General features: G+C 48.0%; 1 protein-coding gene across 1 annotated transcript in view; it reads left to right on the top strand.

Annotated features, from left to right (window-relative positions):
* The first annotated feature begins 497 nt into the window (after window positions 1-497).
* The window catches only part of SLC45A3 (solute carrier family 45 member 3), a 97,492-nt gene continuing 76,775 nt past the window's right edge, over window positions 498-21,214 (top strand). The window contains exon 1 of the mRNA XM_032959907.2: window positions 498-874. The gene's annotated coding sequence lies outside the window, so the exon portion shown is untranslated. The remainder of the gene's footprint in view (window positions 875-21,214) is intronic.

The raw sequence follows: 21,214 nt of genomic DNA, 5'->3' as shown, positions 1-21,214 counted from the left end.
ACCAATGTCTTACACCAGTGTTTTACACCAATGTCTTACACCAGTCTTTTGCACCAGTGTTTTACACCAATGTCTTACACCAGTGTTTTACACCAATGTTTTACACCAGTGTTTTACACCAATGTTTTACACCAATGTTTTACACCAATGTCTTACACCAATGTCTTACACCAATGTTTTACACTAATGTTTTACACCAGTGTTTTACACCAATGTTTTACACCAGTGTTTTACACCAATGCTTTGCACCAATATTTTACGCCAATGTTTTGCACCAATGTTTTACACCAATGTTTTACACCAGTGTTTTACACCAATGTTTTACACCAATGTTTTACACCAGTGTTTTACACCAATGTTTTACACCAATGTTTAACATAACGTAGCCGGTTTTTAAACCGGTGCAGAGGTGTGCTTGCATTGAATCGAAGCTGCTGAAATTACGCAATCCCAGAAAAGGCGGTGTGGTTTGGCGAGATTGTGGGTTTAAACAAAACAAAAAAAGCTTTATCCTCGAACGTGAAAGAGACATCGTGTCCTGCCGACTCTGTTGCGAGAAGGGAAACGCTTCTACAGTGACGCCAGGGGGCGCTGTGGTCAAAAGGGCGTGGAAATACAGCCAGCGACATCACCCAAGTTTCATCTACAAGTGAGCCCGCAGCCGCCGCTGCTGCGTGTGTACGATAACAGTTGTGAGGCTTCACACACACACGCGCTGCGGCTCAACAGCACCGCACGTTCGTGTTGGTGGTGGTGGTGGCGGATGAGTGGGCTGGTAGAAGACGCCAGTGCCTCCTGCGGTGGCTTCACCACCCCCCGAGGAGGGAGCGACCGAGATGAGCAGAGGGTCCCCATCCCACCACGATCAGAGTCGGTCAGTATCCACGGCAGAGAAAGTCCTCGAGAGTCGCGCTCACAACTCTCCCGTGTCTCTGTTGTTGTTGTTGTGGTCAACGTGGCTAGCTCGCCATTCAACACCGTTGCATTAGACGGCAACAAGTGTGGGTTGTTGTTTAATGAATGGGACGCGCGTTTTCACGTGACATTACAACACGCGCCCGATCTGCCGCTCATCCTGCACGGCACAAAGGGTTTTGCCATCGCACGCACGAAGCTTTTGCCGGTCTCCGAGGAGGCGGCACGAGCCGAGTTACAATTCATTGAACGCAAGTGTAACGAAAGGCGGTGGTTTTATTTTTTTGAAGTTCGAACAACAACAGCAGCAGCAGCTGTGTCGAGATAGTCGGCGGCGTTCGTGTCGGGAAGACCTGCTCGGCTAGCGGAACTGCTCGCGTTGTTATTTAATCCGCCTACACCACCAGCACACCATCACACTACCATCACACACTACCATCACACACCACCATCACACACCACCATCACACACTACCACCATCACACCCCACCACCATCACACACCACCACCCACCACCACACACCATCACACATCACCACCATCACACACCACCATCACACACTACCATCACACACCACCACCATCACACACCATCACCACCACACCCCACCATCACACACCATCACACACCACCATCACCATACCATCATCACACACCACCATCACCATCATCACACCACCACAACACCATCACCACGACACACCATCACCACCATCACACCACCACCACCACACACCACCACACACCACCACCATCACACACTACCATCACACACCACCACCACCACCACACACCATCACACAACACCACCACCACACACCACCACCATCACACCATCACCACCATACCACCACCACCATCACACACCACCATCACCACCACACACCACCACCACTACCACACACCACCACAACACCATCACCACACTACTATCACCATCACACACCACCACACACCATCACCACCACACACCACCATCACACACCACCACAACACCACCATCACACACCATCACACACCACCACACACCACCACCATCACCACCATCCCACCACCACCACCATCACACACCACCACCCACCACCACACACCATCACACATCACCACCATCACACACCACCATCACACACTACCATCACACACCACCACCATCACACACCATCACCATCATCACCATCACACACCACCATCACACCACCACACACCACCACCATCACACACCACCACACACCATCACCACCACCATCACACACCACCACACACCACCACACACCATCACCACCACCATCACACACAATCACACACCACCATCACCATACCACCATCACACACCACCATCACCACCATCACCATCATCACACCACCACCATCACACACCACCACAACACCACCATCACACACCACCACAACACCATCACCACCACACACCATCACCACCATTACACCACCACCATCACACACCACCACACACCACCACCATCACACACTACCATCACACACCACCACCATCACACACTACCACCATCACACACCATCACACAACACCACCACCACACACCATCACCACCATCAACCACCACCATCACGCCATCACCACCATCCCACCACCACCACACACCACCATCACCACCACACCACCACACCACCACCACACCACCATCACCACACACCACCACCATCACCACCACACAACACCACCACCACACACCACCACCATCACACACCACCACACAACACCACCACACCACACACCATCACCACCACAACACCACCATCACACACCATCACACACCACCACACACCACCACCATCACACACTACCACCACCACACACCATCACCACCACCACCATCCAACACACCATCACCACCACCACCATCACACACTACCATCACACACCACCATCACACACCATCACCACCATCACCATCACACACCACCATCACACCACCACACACCACCATCACACACCACCACACACCATCACCACCACCATCACACACCATCACACACCACCATCACACACCATCACACACCACCATCACCATACCACCACCATCACAAACCACCATCACCACCATCACCACCATCACCACCATCACACCACCACCATCACACACCACCACAACACCACCATCACCACCATCACACCACCACCATCACACACCACCACAACACCATCACCACCACACACCATCATCACCATTACACCACCACCATCACACACCACCACACACCACCACCATCACACACTACCATCACACACCACCACCATCACACACTACCACCATCACACACCACCACCATCACACACCATCACCACCATCAACCACCACCACCACCATCACGCCATCACCACCATCCCACCACCATCACACATCACCACCCACCACCACACACCATCACCACCATCACCACCATCACACCATCACCACACCACCACCACACACCACCATCACCACCACACCACCACCACACCACCATCACCACACACCACCACCATCACCACCACACAACACCACCACCACACACCACCACCATCACACTCCACCACACAACACCACCACCACACACCAACACCACACCACCACCACACACCACCACCACACCACACACCATCACCACCACCACACACCACCACCATCACACACCACCACACACCACCACCATCACACACCACCCCACAACACCACCACCACCACACACCACCACACACCATCACCACCACACCACACACCATCACCACCACACACTATTACCACCACACCACCACCACACACCACCACCACACACCATCACCACCACACCACACACTACCACCATCACCACCACACCACACACCACCACCACCACACACCACCACCACACCCCACCACCATCACCACCACCACACACCACCATCACCACCACACACCACCACCATCACACACCACCACCACACACCATACACCATCACCACCACACACCGCCACACACCATCACCACCACAAACCACCATCACCACCACACACCACCACCACACACCATCACCACCACACACCACCACACACCACCACCATCACCACCACACACCGCCACACACCATCACCACCACAAACCACCATCACCACCACACACCACCACCACACACCATCACCACCACACACCACCACACACCACCACCATCACACACCACCATCACCACCATCACCACCACACACCACCACACACCACCACCATCACACACCACCATCACCCACACACCACCACCATCACACACCACCATCACCACCATATCACACCACCATCACCACCATCAACCACCATCACACACCACCATCACCACCACAAACCATCACCACCACACACCGCCACACACCATCACCACCACAAACCACCATCACCACCACACACCACCACCACACACCATCACCACCACACACCATCACCACCACACACCACCACCATCACACACCACCATCACCACCATCACCACCACACACCACCACACACCACCACCATCACACACCACCATCACCCACACACCACCACCATCACACACCACCATCACCACCATCACACACCACCATCACCACCATCAACCACCATCACACACCACCATCACCACCACCACACACCACCACCACACCATCACCACACACCACCACACACCACCACCACACCACCACCATCACACACCATCACCACCACACACCATCACCACCACACACCATCACCGCCACACACCACCACACACCATAACCACCATCACCACACACCACCACACAACACCACCATCACACACCACCACCACACCAACACCACACATCACCACCACACCACACACCATCACTACCACACCACACACCATCACCACCACACCACACACCACCACCATACACCATTACCACCAACACCACACACCACCACCACCACCACACACCATCACCACCACCCCACACACCACCACCATCACCATCACAACACACACCACATCATCACCACACACCACACTTGCGTGCGCAAGGTGAACGAGGACCGTGGATGGATGATGGCTCCGTGCGTTTCCCGTTGTGCGGGAGGTGACGCTCCCAGAAGTGACCCGCTCCACCACTAGCCAACACCGACCAAGTTGTGTGTGTGTCTCTCTCTCTCTCTACACACACACTCGTCAATGCCACTTGCGCCAAAGAGGAAACGATGTATATACAGACTGTACTGCGATGAGCGACGTTTCGGGTAATGGCCCTTATTCAGGTGATCCTTTGGCCCTTAATAGATGTGAATGGGTCATTACCCGAAACGTTACCTATTGCCCTTCTTAATAGCTAGGAGGGGCATTGCCCGAAACGTTACTTATAGCCCTTCTTCATAACTAGGAGGGGCATTGACCGAAACGTCACCTATGGCCCTTCTTCATAGCTAGGAGGGGCATTGACCGAAACGTCACCTATGGCCCTTCTTCATAGCTAGGAGGGGCATTGACCGAAACGTCACCTATGGCCCTTCATCATAGCTAGGAGGGGCATTGACCGAAACGTCACCTATGGCCCTTCTTCATAGAAGGGTCACTGCCCGAAATAGCAGTGCTATCGGCGAACGCAGTCTTACTAAAAAATGTGTTCAGTCGCCAAAAGGTAAATCTAGTCGCCACTACAGGGAAAATTATTTTAGGTTTCATCTTATTGCAAACCCAATGTTGCCTTATAGGATCCATCGCATAAAGCAGGGCTACGCCGGGATAGTGCTTGGACGGGCGACCTCCATGCATAACAAGCGTTATAGGCTGCAGGGCTACTGCAGGGGAGTGCAGAAACATCTCTTGTTACACACTAATGTACTGTTTTTATTATTACACGCCTTTTATTAACTCTGTCTGTTGTATCAAATATTGTAACTCAATTTTAACCCACTTCCCAATGTCGTATCGACTGCAATCTTGGTATACTTATGTCATACTCATGACAATACTATATTCTATCATAAAACATTTTTTTAAGACGTTACATTTTTATTTGTTATGTTGCATCTTGGGTCTAATTTGCCCACGCTCAACTGACGTTGGCTGTAATTGCCCACGGGCCCCTTACGTTGTGGCAAGCTTCGGGGCCACTTTCTGGAGTCGTGGAGTTCTTCCATCACTAGTACACATTTCATGAAAACGTGTTTTAAAAAAAAAAAGTGTTTTTTAATTAAAATATTACTTATTGTTTTACAATGCCGCCGCGTCTCTCCTCCCTGACTTCACCAGCCCGCGCGTACCAGCGTGGTGAAGTATGGTCGTCCCTATCGCGCGTCTGCAATGCAGCACTGCGGAGGGGGGACGAGTGGTTGGGGGATCGCGCGAATGTTGCGGGGACTTCCATTCCCGTGTTGGTGTTGCCGAGGTTGTCATACCCCCCCCCACCACCCCCCGGGCTTGTCACGAGAGGGCAGTACAGCAAATGTGGGACTCCAGCTGTTCCGTCTGGATGGGATGGCGTTCCCCCACCTCCCCCTCGCACAGACGCATGGGCTGCTTGTTTTTATTTCTCAGTGCTCTGCTTTTCTTCACACGTGTAAACGCTCATTAATTGACTGAAAACACCTTAATATATCGAGGACCACAGAGTTCGGGCAATTGCTGGCACCGGTTCTGCCTTTCCCACGTGGCTGCGGTTCCTCCTTGTGCTGTGCGGTGCGTTCAACGTGGACTCTTATTACACAACTCGCATGGTACAATGCGTGCGGAGGCCCTCATCCAGCAGTGGAGTGACAACAGGGGCTGCTGCATGCATGTGTAGAGGTGTTAACCACGCACTGTTCAGTAACCTGCATTGCCACCAGGTATCAAGGGGGGCAGTGCAGCGTTACCTCGGTGTACATAACGGTTGGGGTCAGACGAGGTGAAGTGGATCGTAGCCACAGTTTGGGGAGAACCAATCAGCTAGTTCCACGTGGGAATGTGTGATTGGTTATGCCTGGCCACAAACGAGTATAAGAAGGGTGACCACGCAGAGCACAGGGAGTTATCTCCCTACACGAAGACCGAAGCCTGGGCTGAAGACTAGCTAGGACCCTGGACCAGCCTTCCAGCCCTTCTGAGGGCTAAGGCTCGGCATATCCAGTGGTCAGGACCCACCGGGCCAGCGGTGGGTCAGATAGCCTCCCCTAGGTCCCAGCCGGAGGACTCTGGGATAGGGTCGCGGTAGACGTGCAAGTCCCGCCAAGCTAGGAGGCTGTACCTCCTTAGGTATCAAGGAGACCTGTGTGTAGGTTATGCTGAGTCCGGAGGCTGTACCTCCTTAGGGTATCGGGTGAGGGGACTGGATACCCCTCTGTGTGTTAAAGACTGTATAAGAAAGGAATTACAATAAACAGTGTGCCTCCTAAGACGTTTATTCGTCTTTATAAACACTACACATGCATAGTAACCGCCTTCCTCCACCATCAGCCATGAGCCTAACCTAACCCTCTCTCTCGAATCGGAGCATGAACCCTAACCCGAAGCATATCAGCAACCCACTCCCGGTCTATAACCTCTCACCTACACGTAACTCTGCTGTTCTATTTAACACGGTGCCTTGCCCCTAAAGTTAATCCTATTCATACCTTGAACGCTCTTCCTAAGCTGGTACTGTAGTGTAACCATAATGCAGCAGTGTGCTAACCACCCACATTGCTGTATTACTAAACCAAACTATCACTAGCCCTACACATTTGTCCATATCGACAGTACTGCATAGACGTGTCCCTCGACCCAAACACTAACTTCATATCCATAGCTATAACACCACATATACATTACCATTACACTAACCATACAGTATTCATAACGTTAATAGTAACAATACAACGTTATCCATCATTATTATTATTATCTCGAACTATAACACTAACTTCATTTAGATTTGAAGTTTTCGTGACTGCAGGGATCCATACTCTTTGGTTCTTTCGGTAAAGTCACGTGGGTATAAAATAAATTAAAGAACCAAAGAGTACTAACTTTATTCATAACACTAGCCCTATCTGTAAGCACAACACTGGCATATCTAACCATAACACTCACTTTGTCATGAACACGAACCACGGTTTATCATCCTCATAAATAACCATAACAGCGACGGTGACGCTAACATTAATCTCGAATCGCAACTGTAGCTTTGTCTCTAACCATAACACAACAACCAGAATATGAACCCATTCCACCGGCCCCATCTGCACCTCCACCCCTAACCCCGGATCCAACTGACACACAACTACCTTCAGAGTTTCCTTGCCAAACGCGGGGGAGCCAGACAGCCAGTCCCGCATTGCCCGCTGCAAATTCCCACCGAGCTAGAGTTACATTAACGACGACAAAAGTCCCCTTTATTTCAACGAGGTTTGGTCCGTCCTGTTCGAGATGCAATGGATTTTTTTTGTTTAAACGCAGAACTGGAGAAACGTCGTTGAATGAATGTGTGTTTTTTTTTGTTTGGCTGACGGAGCGGTCGTTTGGCTATCGGCGTACAATAGGGACGTTCGGACGAATTGGTTTCGCTTGCGGTATAGCCGAGCCTAAGGTAGGTAGGGAGGTCATGGCTTTTCAAACGGAATAACATTTGATTCACTCGTATTCGTGCATGTTAAAAGGTATATGATGCTGCATGTGTGTGAGAAGCCCCAATATTTGTAGTATGTGCATAACTTACAGCCCGTTTGTGAATCCACTTCTGGGTGAGGGCCTCCACGTACTGTGTCAATAATTGGGGGGATGGGGTGGTTTGACCATACTTAACCATTGTGGTCAGTCCTCTGGCTACAGTTTGAGGTGTTCCGGATCGGTTCGCATATCACTCGCCAATAACGTCAACATTGGTATCTAGCCCAGCTCTCTGGGTTCAGAGTGCAGTGTGCTTTACCACTGCACCACTGCTCAACCCGCTATCTAGGTGCACACGTCAGTTCAAAATGCCCCGACGTTCTGATGTCTGTTCTTCTTCAGCACCGTGCTCAAGTTTTCTTAGTGGTCCAAGAGCTTGCAGGTGAAATTCCACGTTCCGTTGAGAGAGACCAGGCTGGTGACGCTCTTTGTAACCACCCCAGAAGGATGCTGATGATGGTGGTGGTAGTGGTTAGAATTGACCCTGGCACCTACACGGTGATTAAATCAGCCAGTGTGCGTGTCCCAGTATGAGGATCGTAATTACATCACGTGATTGTAAAGAGATGGCGGTAGCTTTGAGAGGCCTTCATCCAGCAGGGAGCGGATAGATGTATGTTGAACTTCTTTCGCACCGTACATAGCCAACCGTGCTCTGTGATGATTGTATGTGTAGTGCCTTGGATTCACTCGGACGACAATCGCCTTCTTCCACCGTCACTTTTATTTCCATCGTTCCGCACACTATAATTTCTCCTCTGCGCCAACTCGAACACTCGAATTCCCCTCAGCACCGTCCGCTCATACTCCTTGTCTCCCCACACAGTCTCTTCTTCTCTCCCCGCGCACACAGTGGTTCTATCTCTTCACACACAGTCACTTGTCTATCGCTAACTCTCCCTGTACCTACCTATACCGTAATCTCCACTCTGCTAACGCTAACTCTCGCTATCGCTATTTATTGTCCTCTGGGTTTGGCTCCCAATCTATTCCCACTAACACTTGCCAGGCTTCCACTCTTCGCATCTCTCTCTACCCGCTGCTGTCTCCACTTCTCGCCAACTCCTCCCGCCGTCCAAATCACCGAGCGTTTTTATCCCCTTTCCAATCAGCCTTAATTACTTGCCACGTGCCTCGCTGGCATTTTCCCGCCAGCTCCGCACCTGTCCAACGGCCCAGACTCTGTGACGCCGCCACTTAACGCTAACAGCCTCTCGACCAATCACAGCCCTCGTCCCTTGACTCCCTTAATTACTTTGGCTTGTTTACGCCACCCGTGACTTCATCACCTGCTCCAACTTACATGACCCACACTGTTTGTATGTACTGTATATGGCCAATTTACCCATGTTTATTTTCTACTCCACTACATATGTATGTATGTTTGTTGAACTTCTTTCACACCGTACGTAGCCCGCACCTCTGAGTAGCACGGGTGGCTTCATACGATGCGAAATAAGTTCAACATAAATAAATACGTGGCCAACCGTGCTAACGATGATTTTATGTACGGCATGTTGAACTTCTTTCACACCGTACGTGGCCAAAGGTGCTAATCGGGAATGATGATTGTGGCTGATGATGATTGTGATGACAGTTGTCTTGTATGAACACAAATGCAAAAACTGCATCCCATTAATTCGTGATTAACACTGCCTTATAGAATACAACATACAATCCTGTACTTAATAATAATGATAATACTGTTGGCAATGTTGTTTCAAAGCTATGCCTTAATTTGTATTTGTCTATATTTTTGTTTGTATATATTTTATTGTATGTTGTATACATTAGTGTAGCCTTATCTGATGCCACGTAGAAAGCACATCCTGTGTGCCGGTTATATTCTCGGAGGCCAGTAGCTTGCAGGCTTTTTCCATCACAGATTCTACACGTTTAATGCAGGTTTACCGGGCAGAAAATAGTCTCCGTTTATTTGTGTTGCTGGCTAAAAGTGGCTGGGCGGCCAAATTATTTCGTTGAAAATAACAAATGTATATTTTGTAAATGTTTGAAGTCCAACGAGTCAAACTCGGGAGAAATACAATGAGCACTTTCAGGATGTCCCGTGAAACGTGTACGAGTTGACAACGCGCGTGTGAGCACGAGTGTGGTGGTGAGAGGGTAAAGTGTGGACACTCCCGCCCCTTCCAAGACGAAAGGCCAGCCTGGAAGAGTAGGCCAATTACCCTCTAGAGCGCCGCCAGTGGCGTGAGCTCGCAATTGCAGGACCACAGCTCTACATTTTACGCAGGGAGGGCGGGAGCTCTGCGGTTAGCGCACTCGTTGCTATAAACCTAAGCACATGAGTTTGATTCCCAGCCACCGGGAACAATTGGTGGAAGGTGATAATTGGACCAGTCCTGGGCCTCCCGTTTAAGAAACCCACACCGACTAGCGTGGTGAGGTATGGTCAAACAACACCCACGACTCCTTTTATCTACGGGGTAAAAAAATATATATCAGATAAGCCCACGGATAATAGTATGGATTTGTCACGTGACTCCTTTAATGCTTGAAAATATCTCGGGCAATAGAAGTAATGACCTAACGTCCTTTACTCGCGGATAATAGGAAGAAATATGGCCGCGGATAATCGGACTTTTTGCGTACCCTACAGTGACGTGGATAATAGGAGCCGTGAGTAATAAGGCCGTCGATGAAAGGAGTTATGTATATCGAAAGTGTTGTTATCTCAGAAATTGCCTTGAGCCTCATACTTTACCAGTGTAACGTAATGATGTGTTGCTTTTATCAGAACTGCACATATACACTGCCAGGTGTGCTTACATCCAGCATATGTGGAGTTGCGAGACACCCTACACTGTGTGTTTGTCTTGGCAGCGCTAACCACAAAACAGCACACCTGGGCAACTTGGTACATTCTGGCTTTAATGAGGACCGCTTAATGATTCATCCCGTTTCTTCTTGGGTCATCAGATTCAACACACATGGCTATTGTACAAGCATGCGTCTCACAGCTTGGCTAGTGTGGACGTACAATGCTCGCTGATGCAAAAATTCTGAAACATGCAAATTTCACTCAAAGCGCTTGCATTTGTTTGACGTGGCGCATTAAAATCCAATCGAATGGAAATGTTTCGTGGTCTGGTGACGGAGTTTTTTTTGTTTGTTTTGCTCGACTAGCGGTGGTGCATTCACCGTTTGTTGCAGAGGTTCGCGGTTTGAATGCAGCGGCCGCCCTGATTATTACTCCAGGCGTAACGACCAAAGTGGCACGTGCCCTCTGCTTCGCCGTGGAAAATTAAAGGTCCGCCAACCTCATTCGCAAAAGTAGGCCATTGTGTGCTTGCGTCAGCGTCCCAATTTGCCACAGAATAATTCCACAGGTCACCCATGCAAATTAGACTCATCCTAGTCACCTGAGTTCTCACCTGGCTAAACAAAGGAAACTTGAGTTTGGAGTTACATTTTGTGAAAGCGTTTATATGTACGGCCATGTGTTTGCTTTCAGCAACCTTATATTTAAATGTGTGTGGGGTGGGGCTGTGTTAACATTGCGAGGTTGTATGAGCTTTCATTGTGTGTTAACCGTGACGTTTTGTAACCAGACACTTTCTGAACTGCTCACGTGAAAACTCTCTGCATCGTTAAAGGCAGCTTTTTTAATTAAGGGCATTTTTTTGTCCATTTCAACAATGAACAATTGCAATCCCGCATTACGATTTTGCATGATTTTTTTTATATATAGAATTTGATGCTTGCATGTAACGGTAACATATTTTACTTTAAGGAAACGATCTCACGTTTGAGTTCTACCTTCTTCTTTTGCGACACCGAAAAAAACACTAATATAGGTAGAAATTATGTTTAAGCTAAGGGAATTGAGTTGCTCACTCGTAACACTCCTCTGCTCCCGCGCAGAAGACTCGGCCGACTAAGTGGATAGCAGAGCCATGCAAATCAAAATCATGCAAACTCCGGCCACTGTTGCAAAGATATGCAAATAATCCAGCAGTGGAACTGCTGAACCAGCAGTTCCACTGCTGGATTATTTTTTCCGCCTGAGGACGACCGCTTGTGTTGCGGTCGAAACGTCGTGATATACTATTTTTTGTTTATTTTTTTGTTTTATTTTATTTTTCTACCTACGTGACTTTACCGAAAGAACCAAAGAGTGGATTCCTGCAGTCACGAAAGCTTCCAATCAAGGTTGAACTACTGTACTGTTGGACGATCACGTTGATTTCAGGTTTACCGGAGCACATATTTGTTTGGTTTAAGCATGTGACTTGTAATAAACATTTCCAAGAATCGCAATGCATAATTGCTTTTAGACTATTAATTTGGGCTTCAGGGAAAATCCATGAGTTATTATTTTACGTCAAAATCTCAGGTGCGCGGTTAATCCGAAAATTGGATAAACCGCACGCGGATAATCAAGACTCTCCTGTATTTACAAACGAGCTGACATGCGGTTCAGCAGTCAGATATGGTCCTCTGTGCTATACCGTACAATATAGTCTTAGAACACCTCGGTAGGTTTCAAGAATAATATTTCAGGATGGTCCGGCATTGGGGTGTTTGGCCAATTCCTTTTAACGAGAAGTGTATTTTGAAATTTGGGAAGAAAGTGCTATGGAGAAAACTCATGCATATGTAGAGTAGGAGTTAGTGACGTCATGTCACGCTCGCCCTCTGGTACGATAACGTCACCGATGGTGACGTCATGCACAGGGGGCGGGCCGGTGACGTCATGTCCCCCTGGGGGATTTAAGCTGGAACCCGTCACGGCTTCAGGGTCGTCTGGAGGGTCTGGGAAAGTGAAGAGTGGAAGTCGGGACCCAGGGTAGGGGGAAATTGGCACCAGGCTAGGGTAGCCTGTGGGTGTGCTAGGGACCTCCCCAGTACCCTTCCCCCGGGGGTAGCGATGGGACCCCGGGGTAGGGGGAAATTGGCACCGGGCTAGGGTAGCCTGCGGGTGTGCTAGGGACCTCCCCAGTACCTTTCCCCGGGGGAGCGATGGGACCCCGGGGTAGGGGGAAATTGGCACCAGGCTAGGGTAGCCTGCGGGTGTGCTAGGGACCTCCCCAGTACCTTTCCCCTGGGGTGTGGAGTGTAGGCAAGTGAGCGTGCAGTACACGGAGTCGTGTGTGATGAAAGGTCTTTAATAAAACAACTGGCACAAGCCCCTACATGAAGATCTGCCTCCGAGTCATCATTTACGCCTCAACACATATGAGGGGATGATACATTCAAACACAGTCTGTCAGCAAGCTTTTTCCTGTTCTTATAACTTATCCTCATTGTTGGTGTCACACAAAAGCTTTCTTTGCACGATCCACCAATCCAGTCATGGGAGATTAAGGGCATGCATCACCACACCCAGCCATATCAAAGAAACTTTTAATTATAATTTCAGACTGTAATTGCTCCGACTACGCCAGTCAATTAAACTACTCGCATTATTTTCATACAACCGCTATAGTCTTCCTTGTCCAAGGTCACTCTTGCAAACGACCTTTATCAATGTCTCTGGAGTTCTCACCTGGTTAAGAATAAACGTGAACTCTGTGTGTGACAATGCATTGCTTATTACGTTCGTGATGCATGCATCAACTTGTTTGTGTAAGAATCAATCTAAGTTAGATACAAATGCAATGCTAACGAGCAAACAGCTTTACACACAAGACAAATGGAAACGATGCAAACGAGACAGAAAACATGACTGTGGCGACCCCAATTATACTGCCGGGTGGACAGAGGCGCGACACTCCCCCCCCCCCCCCCCCCCCATTGTTTCACCTGCTGCGTGCGGAGATCGAACCAAACCGGCTTACTCTGGACTGCAAGTCCAGTATGCGCTGACCATTACACCACGACAGAAGCAATTAATGTCACATTAAGTTGGAGTGACAACGTGCGTGTGGTGTCGGCCAGGCTCGATCATAAATTGACTGGAATGTAGCGGTTGCTTTTGCACGATCTCCACACCTGAGTGCAACCACTCATGCATTGTGGCCAGAACACATGTAACATTGCAGGGTGAAAGAATATACCGCCACCGTGCTGAATTCACTATTCATCTCGTAGAGCCAGGCGCGGTTGGCACATGCCCATAAAGGAGCGCATTGGAGGCAAGGGGTTGGTGGATTGCATGGACGTGTGGAACTCCTAAAGCGACTGGACTGCAAGGCGGCCGGCGGATTAGAGTCGGAACAAGTGGGTTGGCGGAAATGCCTGTGTCGCTCAGTTGAAGCCACTTGGCTCATTGGGCATTGCGAGCCGAAGTGAAGTCATGAGTCCGAGTGGCCCGACCGTTGTGTGGCATCTCACCTTGCCTGAATGCATTCCCTCTTGGGATACCGGTTTCCACCCGAACACAAATTTGGTCTTTCGAATGAAATTGGATCAACGTCCGTGTGAAGCATCCTGGAAGCATCTCGAATCTCATTGAGGCCTTGGATTTGTTTTTGTTTACTGGATAAATACATTGCATTAGCGGACTGTATAGTTACTTTTTTTTATGTATATCAGTCGGAACCCGGTACAGGGCACAAACCGCGACGTGGGAGGGGGGATACAGAAACTCAGCGGACATCAGCCTGAAGCGCTGTGCTTCAGGCTGATGGGGGGCGGGACTGTATAGTTACTATGAATAATAATATTCCAGCCTTTGTCAATCTACTGCTGGATGAAAGCCTTTCTATGCCGTTTAGGTCATGAAGATTCGATGACCATACTTCACCGTGCCGGTCAGTGTGGGTTTGTGAAGGGGGTGGGGTAGGTGGAGCAGGACTGGGTTGAAGATTCAGACGGCGCTCGCCGCTGATGTTAGCCATGGGCGCGAATCGAACTCGGGTCGTCGGAATCATACCCCGCTATGCTAACCACTGTGCCACCACTCCCCCCATTGCAGTGCAGTTATTTTCCTCTTGCAGATGGCTAAGTTAAGTCGAGTAGCTATATCAAGATTTGGGTCCAGGCTATTTAGCCCGTTGATGGTATTTTCAGTAGCTGAGTTTCTTCCAGATCTTCCTGCCATTAAAGACCTCACAGATTTAAGGATGCAAGCCATTGGGGTGCCGCGGTGGCGAGATGTTTACTCCCTCACTTAGTATGCAGGAGGCCGTGGGTTCGATCCCAACCCTGACGCTTGTATATTTTGAGTTTGCGTGTTCTTCCCATAGTCGTGTGGATTTATCTACGGTTCCTCCGGCTTTTTCCCTGCACATTTTAGAAGCATGCATAAATGTCCACATGATAAGCCACTTCGTTGAGCTGTCATTTGTGGCCAGGTTACATTCTGAAGGAGAGCTATATAGCTCGGTGGGCCTTAACTGTTTAAAAAACAAAGTTATTTTCGTTTTTTTTTGTTTGAAACATGCAGTCACAGTTTAGGGGTACATCATGTTCTTCTCCACTTGTGCATAAGGCACGGGGGCATCGGCTCTGAGTTTGCTTTTTTAGCGATTTTAAACCAATACAGTGCAGTACCTATAATTATTACAGCACTGCATTGCCAGATTTGAACAGGTGCTTTGTGGTCACATTATTATTATCCTTTAGACAGCTGCTGTCTTTTTTTTGGTGCTATGCCACAATAGGTTGAATAGGCTGACATGCATTCCAGGAGAATGCCAACATGATCAGGCTTGGCAAGGAATGAATGGCAAGACACTTTCAGGAACGACAAGACACAATCGAGTCACGATTTCCGCACTGTGCAAAACAACCTCGCCTCCAGGAGTGGCAGATGGCACAGTCGAGTTTAGATCTGCTACGAGATTAGTCAATTAAGTGACATAATCGACTGCGGGAATTTGTTGTGGTTGAATACTCCGGCCCTTTTAATAATAGTGGCCGCCTCGCCCACGTCCTGTCTCTGGAAGGCAGGAAACCCCCTGCATGCCACGCCCAGGGTGACTGATGATCTCGATGACGGCCCCATATCCCACACCAATCACCTCCCACTCATTGGGAACAGAGCTGAGAGTTCGTTTTCCGACTGCGTTGTGTTCCTGGTGTCCGATTGCTGAAGTCGAGCAATCAATTAGATTGAAAACGTAGCCAACCGTGCTAATCGGAGGTGCAGGGGGGGAAGGACAGCAAACTGAACACAAAAAAGCAGTTTTGAAGAAATGAGTTTTCAAATCACATGCAACATTGTGCTGTAAACGTAATTAACATTTTACCCTCATGTCAACGAGAAATGACTTGCAGGACAAAGTTGGGGTATATCTAATTTAGTCAACAAAAATGTTCGTGTTATTTTCACCGCAGGTTGCTTCAGGGTACATGGCAAAAGTGCATTAGCGAACGCACTTTTATTATTACTCACATACAGATTCATGGGAATGGAATTTGGTAAATTGGGAAAAGCAAATCTGTACTTATGATTGCAATGCTGCGGCCTCATATTTTTTTTCCATTTTATGTTTAATCTACAGGCATCCCTTGATTTACGACGGGGATGTGTCCTTCAAAAAAACCGCACGTGAAACTAAACATTTTGTAAATCGGGAATGGTAAATCGGAATGGCTTTTCCCATGACTTTAACACGACGAACTAGGGATGTGTCTTGGACAGTCATTCCAACTCGACTGCTGAGCTAAAAAAAAAGACACCTACATGACTTTTCACAATGCACAAATGATAATAATAAAGAACAGAAATAGTAAAAGGATTGAATCATAATTAATTTAAAGCTAAAATAATCAACTTTTTCAGCGAACGCACCAAAAGATCTGTATGTTAGATTGACTTGGAAGGGTGATATGGAGGTGTTACTGTTGCCCTGTAGGGATACCGTGACACCGTCATGGATGGATGACACAGCCTCCTCGGTGCTTCTTGTTTGATGATCTGACGGCGCGTGTCGTGAGAAATTCCGTTAACTCGGCAATTCGATTTTGTTAATCTAAAATGTGTCGATTGCGTTAACGCGAAGTTTCGTAAACCGAACGTTCGTAAATCGAGGGATACCTGTATTTGTCTCTGCTTTTGTGCCCGATCTTGGTATTTTTGTGTCACATCATCGTGAGGCGAAGTATCCATCTGGATCTTTTGCAGTGCAGCCCTTCATGTTAAGTAATGGCTCACAGAAGCAGATATTACAGAACTACTTCTGAGGTTTCCTTCAAGTGGCCTCTGGTCCACACGGTAGGTGGCAGTACATTTCCAACCACACTAAAACAAGCTTTAAATCGAAATTTAACACTAAAACACTCAAAATCATGTTCACTGCAAAACCGTCCAATCGGTGTGTTGACTTCTCAGTTGGAATTTGGCCAGATTAATTGCGGAATCCATTTTATGTGATGGGTTTTCTAGTTCCTGCTCCTTTCTCTTAGAGATACTCCTTTTCAATCAGGCTTTTTATTTCTTAATTCACACATTTCTGCCATCAGGCCTGGTCACCGAGCCTAAAGGAAGGCCCAGTGGCTCGGATAATAGCGAACTAAGCACCCTATGTTCGTGATATTTTTCCTCTTGGCATTGGTTATTTACGAATGTGTCAAAAACGAATCCGTGCTCATGCACCACTGCCACCGCAATGCTGTGATAGCAACATAATAATGTATCATTTTAAATGGTGGCCGGGCTGCTCAGGAGCACAGAGTGAGCTCCGTTGAGATTCATGTTTCAAATCGGGACAGACACCCAAGTGCAGGAAGGTGATCGTATCAGCCTAGCTACCAACAACTTAAAGAAAAGAAAACCAATCATAATTATGTTTGTGTTTTAAACTCATTCGGCAAAAGTCCTGGTCTGAGAATTGAAACGACTGGTTTTAGTGCCAGGCGACAGAAATGTATCAGCAGCCGGGCATGTGAAAAGGTGCAGCATCCCACGTTTGTGGGTATAAGAGGTTATTTGAAGGGATATCGGAAATAGTTCTTGGATGGCTCCTTCTGTGGGCCGTTCTCTACCATGGGGTGATGCAACAGTTACCATTGTATCTTTCATTTCACGAGATGATGCCAATGGCACAATTAGAGTAAAAATTGTGCAAAAGACAAAAATTACATTTCCAATAATAAAGTGAACCTGCTTACCCTCGTAATATGCTGCTGTGTGCTACGTGAAATGTAGCCATGCCATCAGTGGGTAAACAGCTAATGTGCGTACATTTTTATTTAAAGCTGGTAATGCTTTTATGAGGATGGTTAACCAAGATTCCATCGTGACACACACTAAAACATTGCATCCAAAGGGAGCATTCAGGTTGGACCCAAATATCCTAAACACATCAGCTGTCAACTGTGGAACGTTCTTGTGCAAATCACCCCGCTGGTGAAAAAGCATAAATCACAGATATCAGCTGACACATTAATTATCCAATTATTGCATTTTCCAAGAGTAGCCAGAGGCTTATCTTAAGGTAAGTATTTAAATCAACAAGGCAGGCACTGCCTCCGTAGCCGCTGCAAGATCGTTTTACCAGGGGCTGGCTGGGGTATGTGTGTAGGTCAGCCTGTTGAACAGGGTAGATGGCACATGGATTTTTTTTTATGAATGTATGGGGAGCGGTAGTGTCGTGGTTAGCACACTGCGCTACGAATCCGGCGACCAAAGTTCGATTCCCGCTCATGGCCAACACCAGTGACGATTATCTGAACCGGTCCTAGGCCTCCCCTAAAGTCGACTCAGCCATAAATGAGTACCTGGTGTGGTGTGTAAACATCGCCACTGGGAAGACAAAGGCGGTCGGGCGTGGTGCTGGCCACCCTCCCCCTCGTGTCCCGTGCTGGGCTTCATTAAGGTGCTTGCTAACAGCACTTGCCCCAACAGTCTGTTATGGCTATATGGGGGGGGTCTTTGGGGTGGTAAATGGTAGCACAGGTTCACAAACTGAACTACAATCCAAACAATCTGAGTTCCACGTTCGGCCATTCACAAGCGGTTTAATAACCCGTCCCCAGACCTCTCAAGCGGTTTGAATGTCATTAAATCAATGACCGGTATGCAAAGGCGGGAACACAACCGAGTAGACTTCTCGGGCGGTGATGAAGCGAGGACAGACAGCTCACGTGCAGGTGCTCGATGACGCTCCATGTAATTACCCGGGAAACGTCACAGTGCTCAAATTGTAAATGTTGTGGATTTACGCTCCAACACACTGGTGGGCTGAAGTAGTAACTTATTGGCGCGTTGTCGACATGAAAAACCTTACTGCCTGTGTCCGGGTGGTGGAGGGTTACGACACATTTATACTTACGCGACATGCAACCCAAAAAAACCTTGATTCCGATGAATTGTTGCATCGCTTTGGGGACGCCATTATCCAACAGTGGATTGATCATGGCTGATCATGATGTAGCTGTGCAAGCCGGGCCAGCAATTAATGGTGGCTCACCGCATGACCTGGTCTTGTGCCATGCTGCCCTTGGTAGCTGCTTTCTGCAGCTGATTGTGCGAACCAGGGGGGGATATTTGTCTATTGTGCGTGGGGGCTTGTGTTGTAAAGCGCATCACGTTCCTCGCGCGCATTTTACAATACATATTGTTCTTCTTTGGTTCTTTCGGTAAAGTCACGTAGAATGATAATAAAATAATAAATTGATAAAATAAAATAAATACAATAATATTCTCACGACGTTTCGGCCACAACACAAGCGGCCTTCATCAGGTGAAGGGGGGCGAGACTGCCGCTTGTGTTGTGGCCGAAACGTCGTGAGAATATTATTGTATTTATTTTATTTTATCAATTTATTATTTTATTATCATTCTACGTGACTTTACCGAAAGAACCAAAGAAGATGAATCATTGCAGTCACGAAAGCTTTAAATCGAAATACATATTTTGTCTTGGGTTTATTTTATCGCAAGCAGTCTTCTGTTGGTGCCATTGATATTAAACAAACTTAATGTTAATAATTCAATATAGTGTGACATACAGACAGCGCGCACACCTGTTATATGCGCAGTCCTTTATTTGTACTGCATTTCCTTAGGCATTAATGCAAAGATCACATTAAAAACAATATTAGTATTCCAGTGCCAATGTCTACAACCCTCGCCATAGAAAGGTGTAATTTCCATCAGAGTGGTTGGTGGTAGTTGAGTTGAGAGAGCCAATTCAGATTCGATATCTATTTTGCATTAGAAACATGGCTTGCTATAAAGTAGCAACACAGGGAAAGGTATTTTTACGTGATCATTTGCATTTCGGTCCGGCGAGTTCATCGGTCTTGGGCCTTCTGTCTTGACTACTGATGCTGCGGTTACACCCCTCTCCTCCATCGCTGTTGATCCTCTGCCAGCATCTCGAGACCAATAAGGTTTTCCTCCGATTGCTCTCACGTGTGTGCCGATGATCTGGCCAAACCCACGTCTCTCTCTCCAGCGCATCTGCCTGCGGTGGTGTTTCCCCAAAGATGATTCCACTTTAATATTAACTTTGCCAGTCTGTTATCTTCCATCATTAACACGTCTTGACCACTTCATCTCCTTTGATTGCTCCTCATGACACTGCGTATCTGCGGCCACTTAGTCTTCCGCCTCATTGTAGCGTTCATGCATTCTATCTTCGTGTGTTGTTCGTAGAATTCGCCGTAGCCATTGGTTGTCATACACATCCATAGCTGTCAACCCATACGGTTTACCTGTATTCTTGTACAGGTAAATTGAGTTTTCAGGTCTATACGGCGTACAGCCGTTTCAATTCGGGCAAAACTGTTTTTGTCTATTTTGTTTGTGTTTCTCCCTTGTAAAGGGACTTTGTAGGAT

This window comes from Petromyzon marinus, chromosome 24 (genome assembly GCF_048934315.1).
Source record: "Petromyzon marinus isolate PM22_M1 ecotype Great Lakes invasive population chromosome 24, UKy_Petmar_22M1.pri1.0, whole genome shotgun sequence".
Taxonomy (NCBI): domain Eukaryota; kingdom Metazoa; phylum Chordata; class Hyperoartia; order Petromyzontiformes; family Petromyzontidae; genus Petromyzon; species Petromyzon marinus.
Note: the sequence above shows the minus strand (reverse complement) of the source record. Positions and strands in the feature narration are given on the sequence as shown.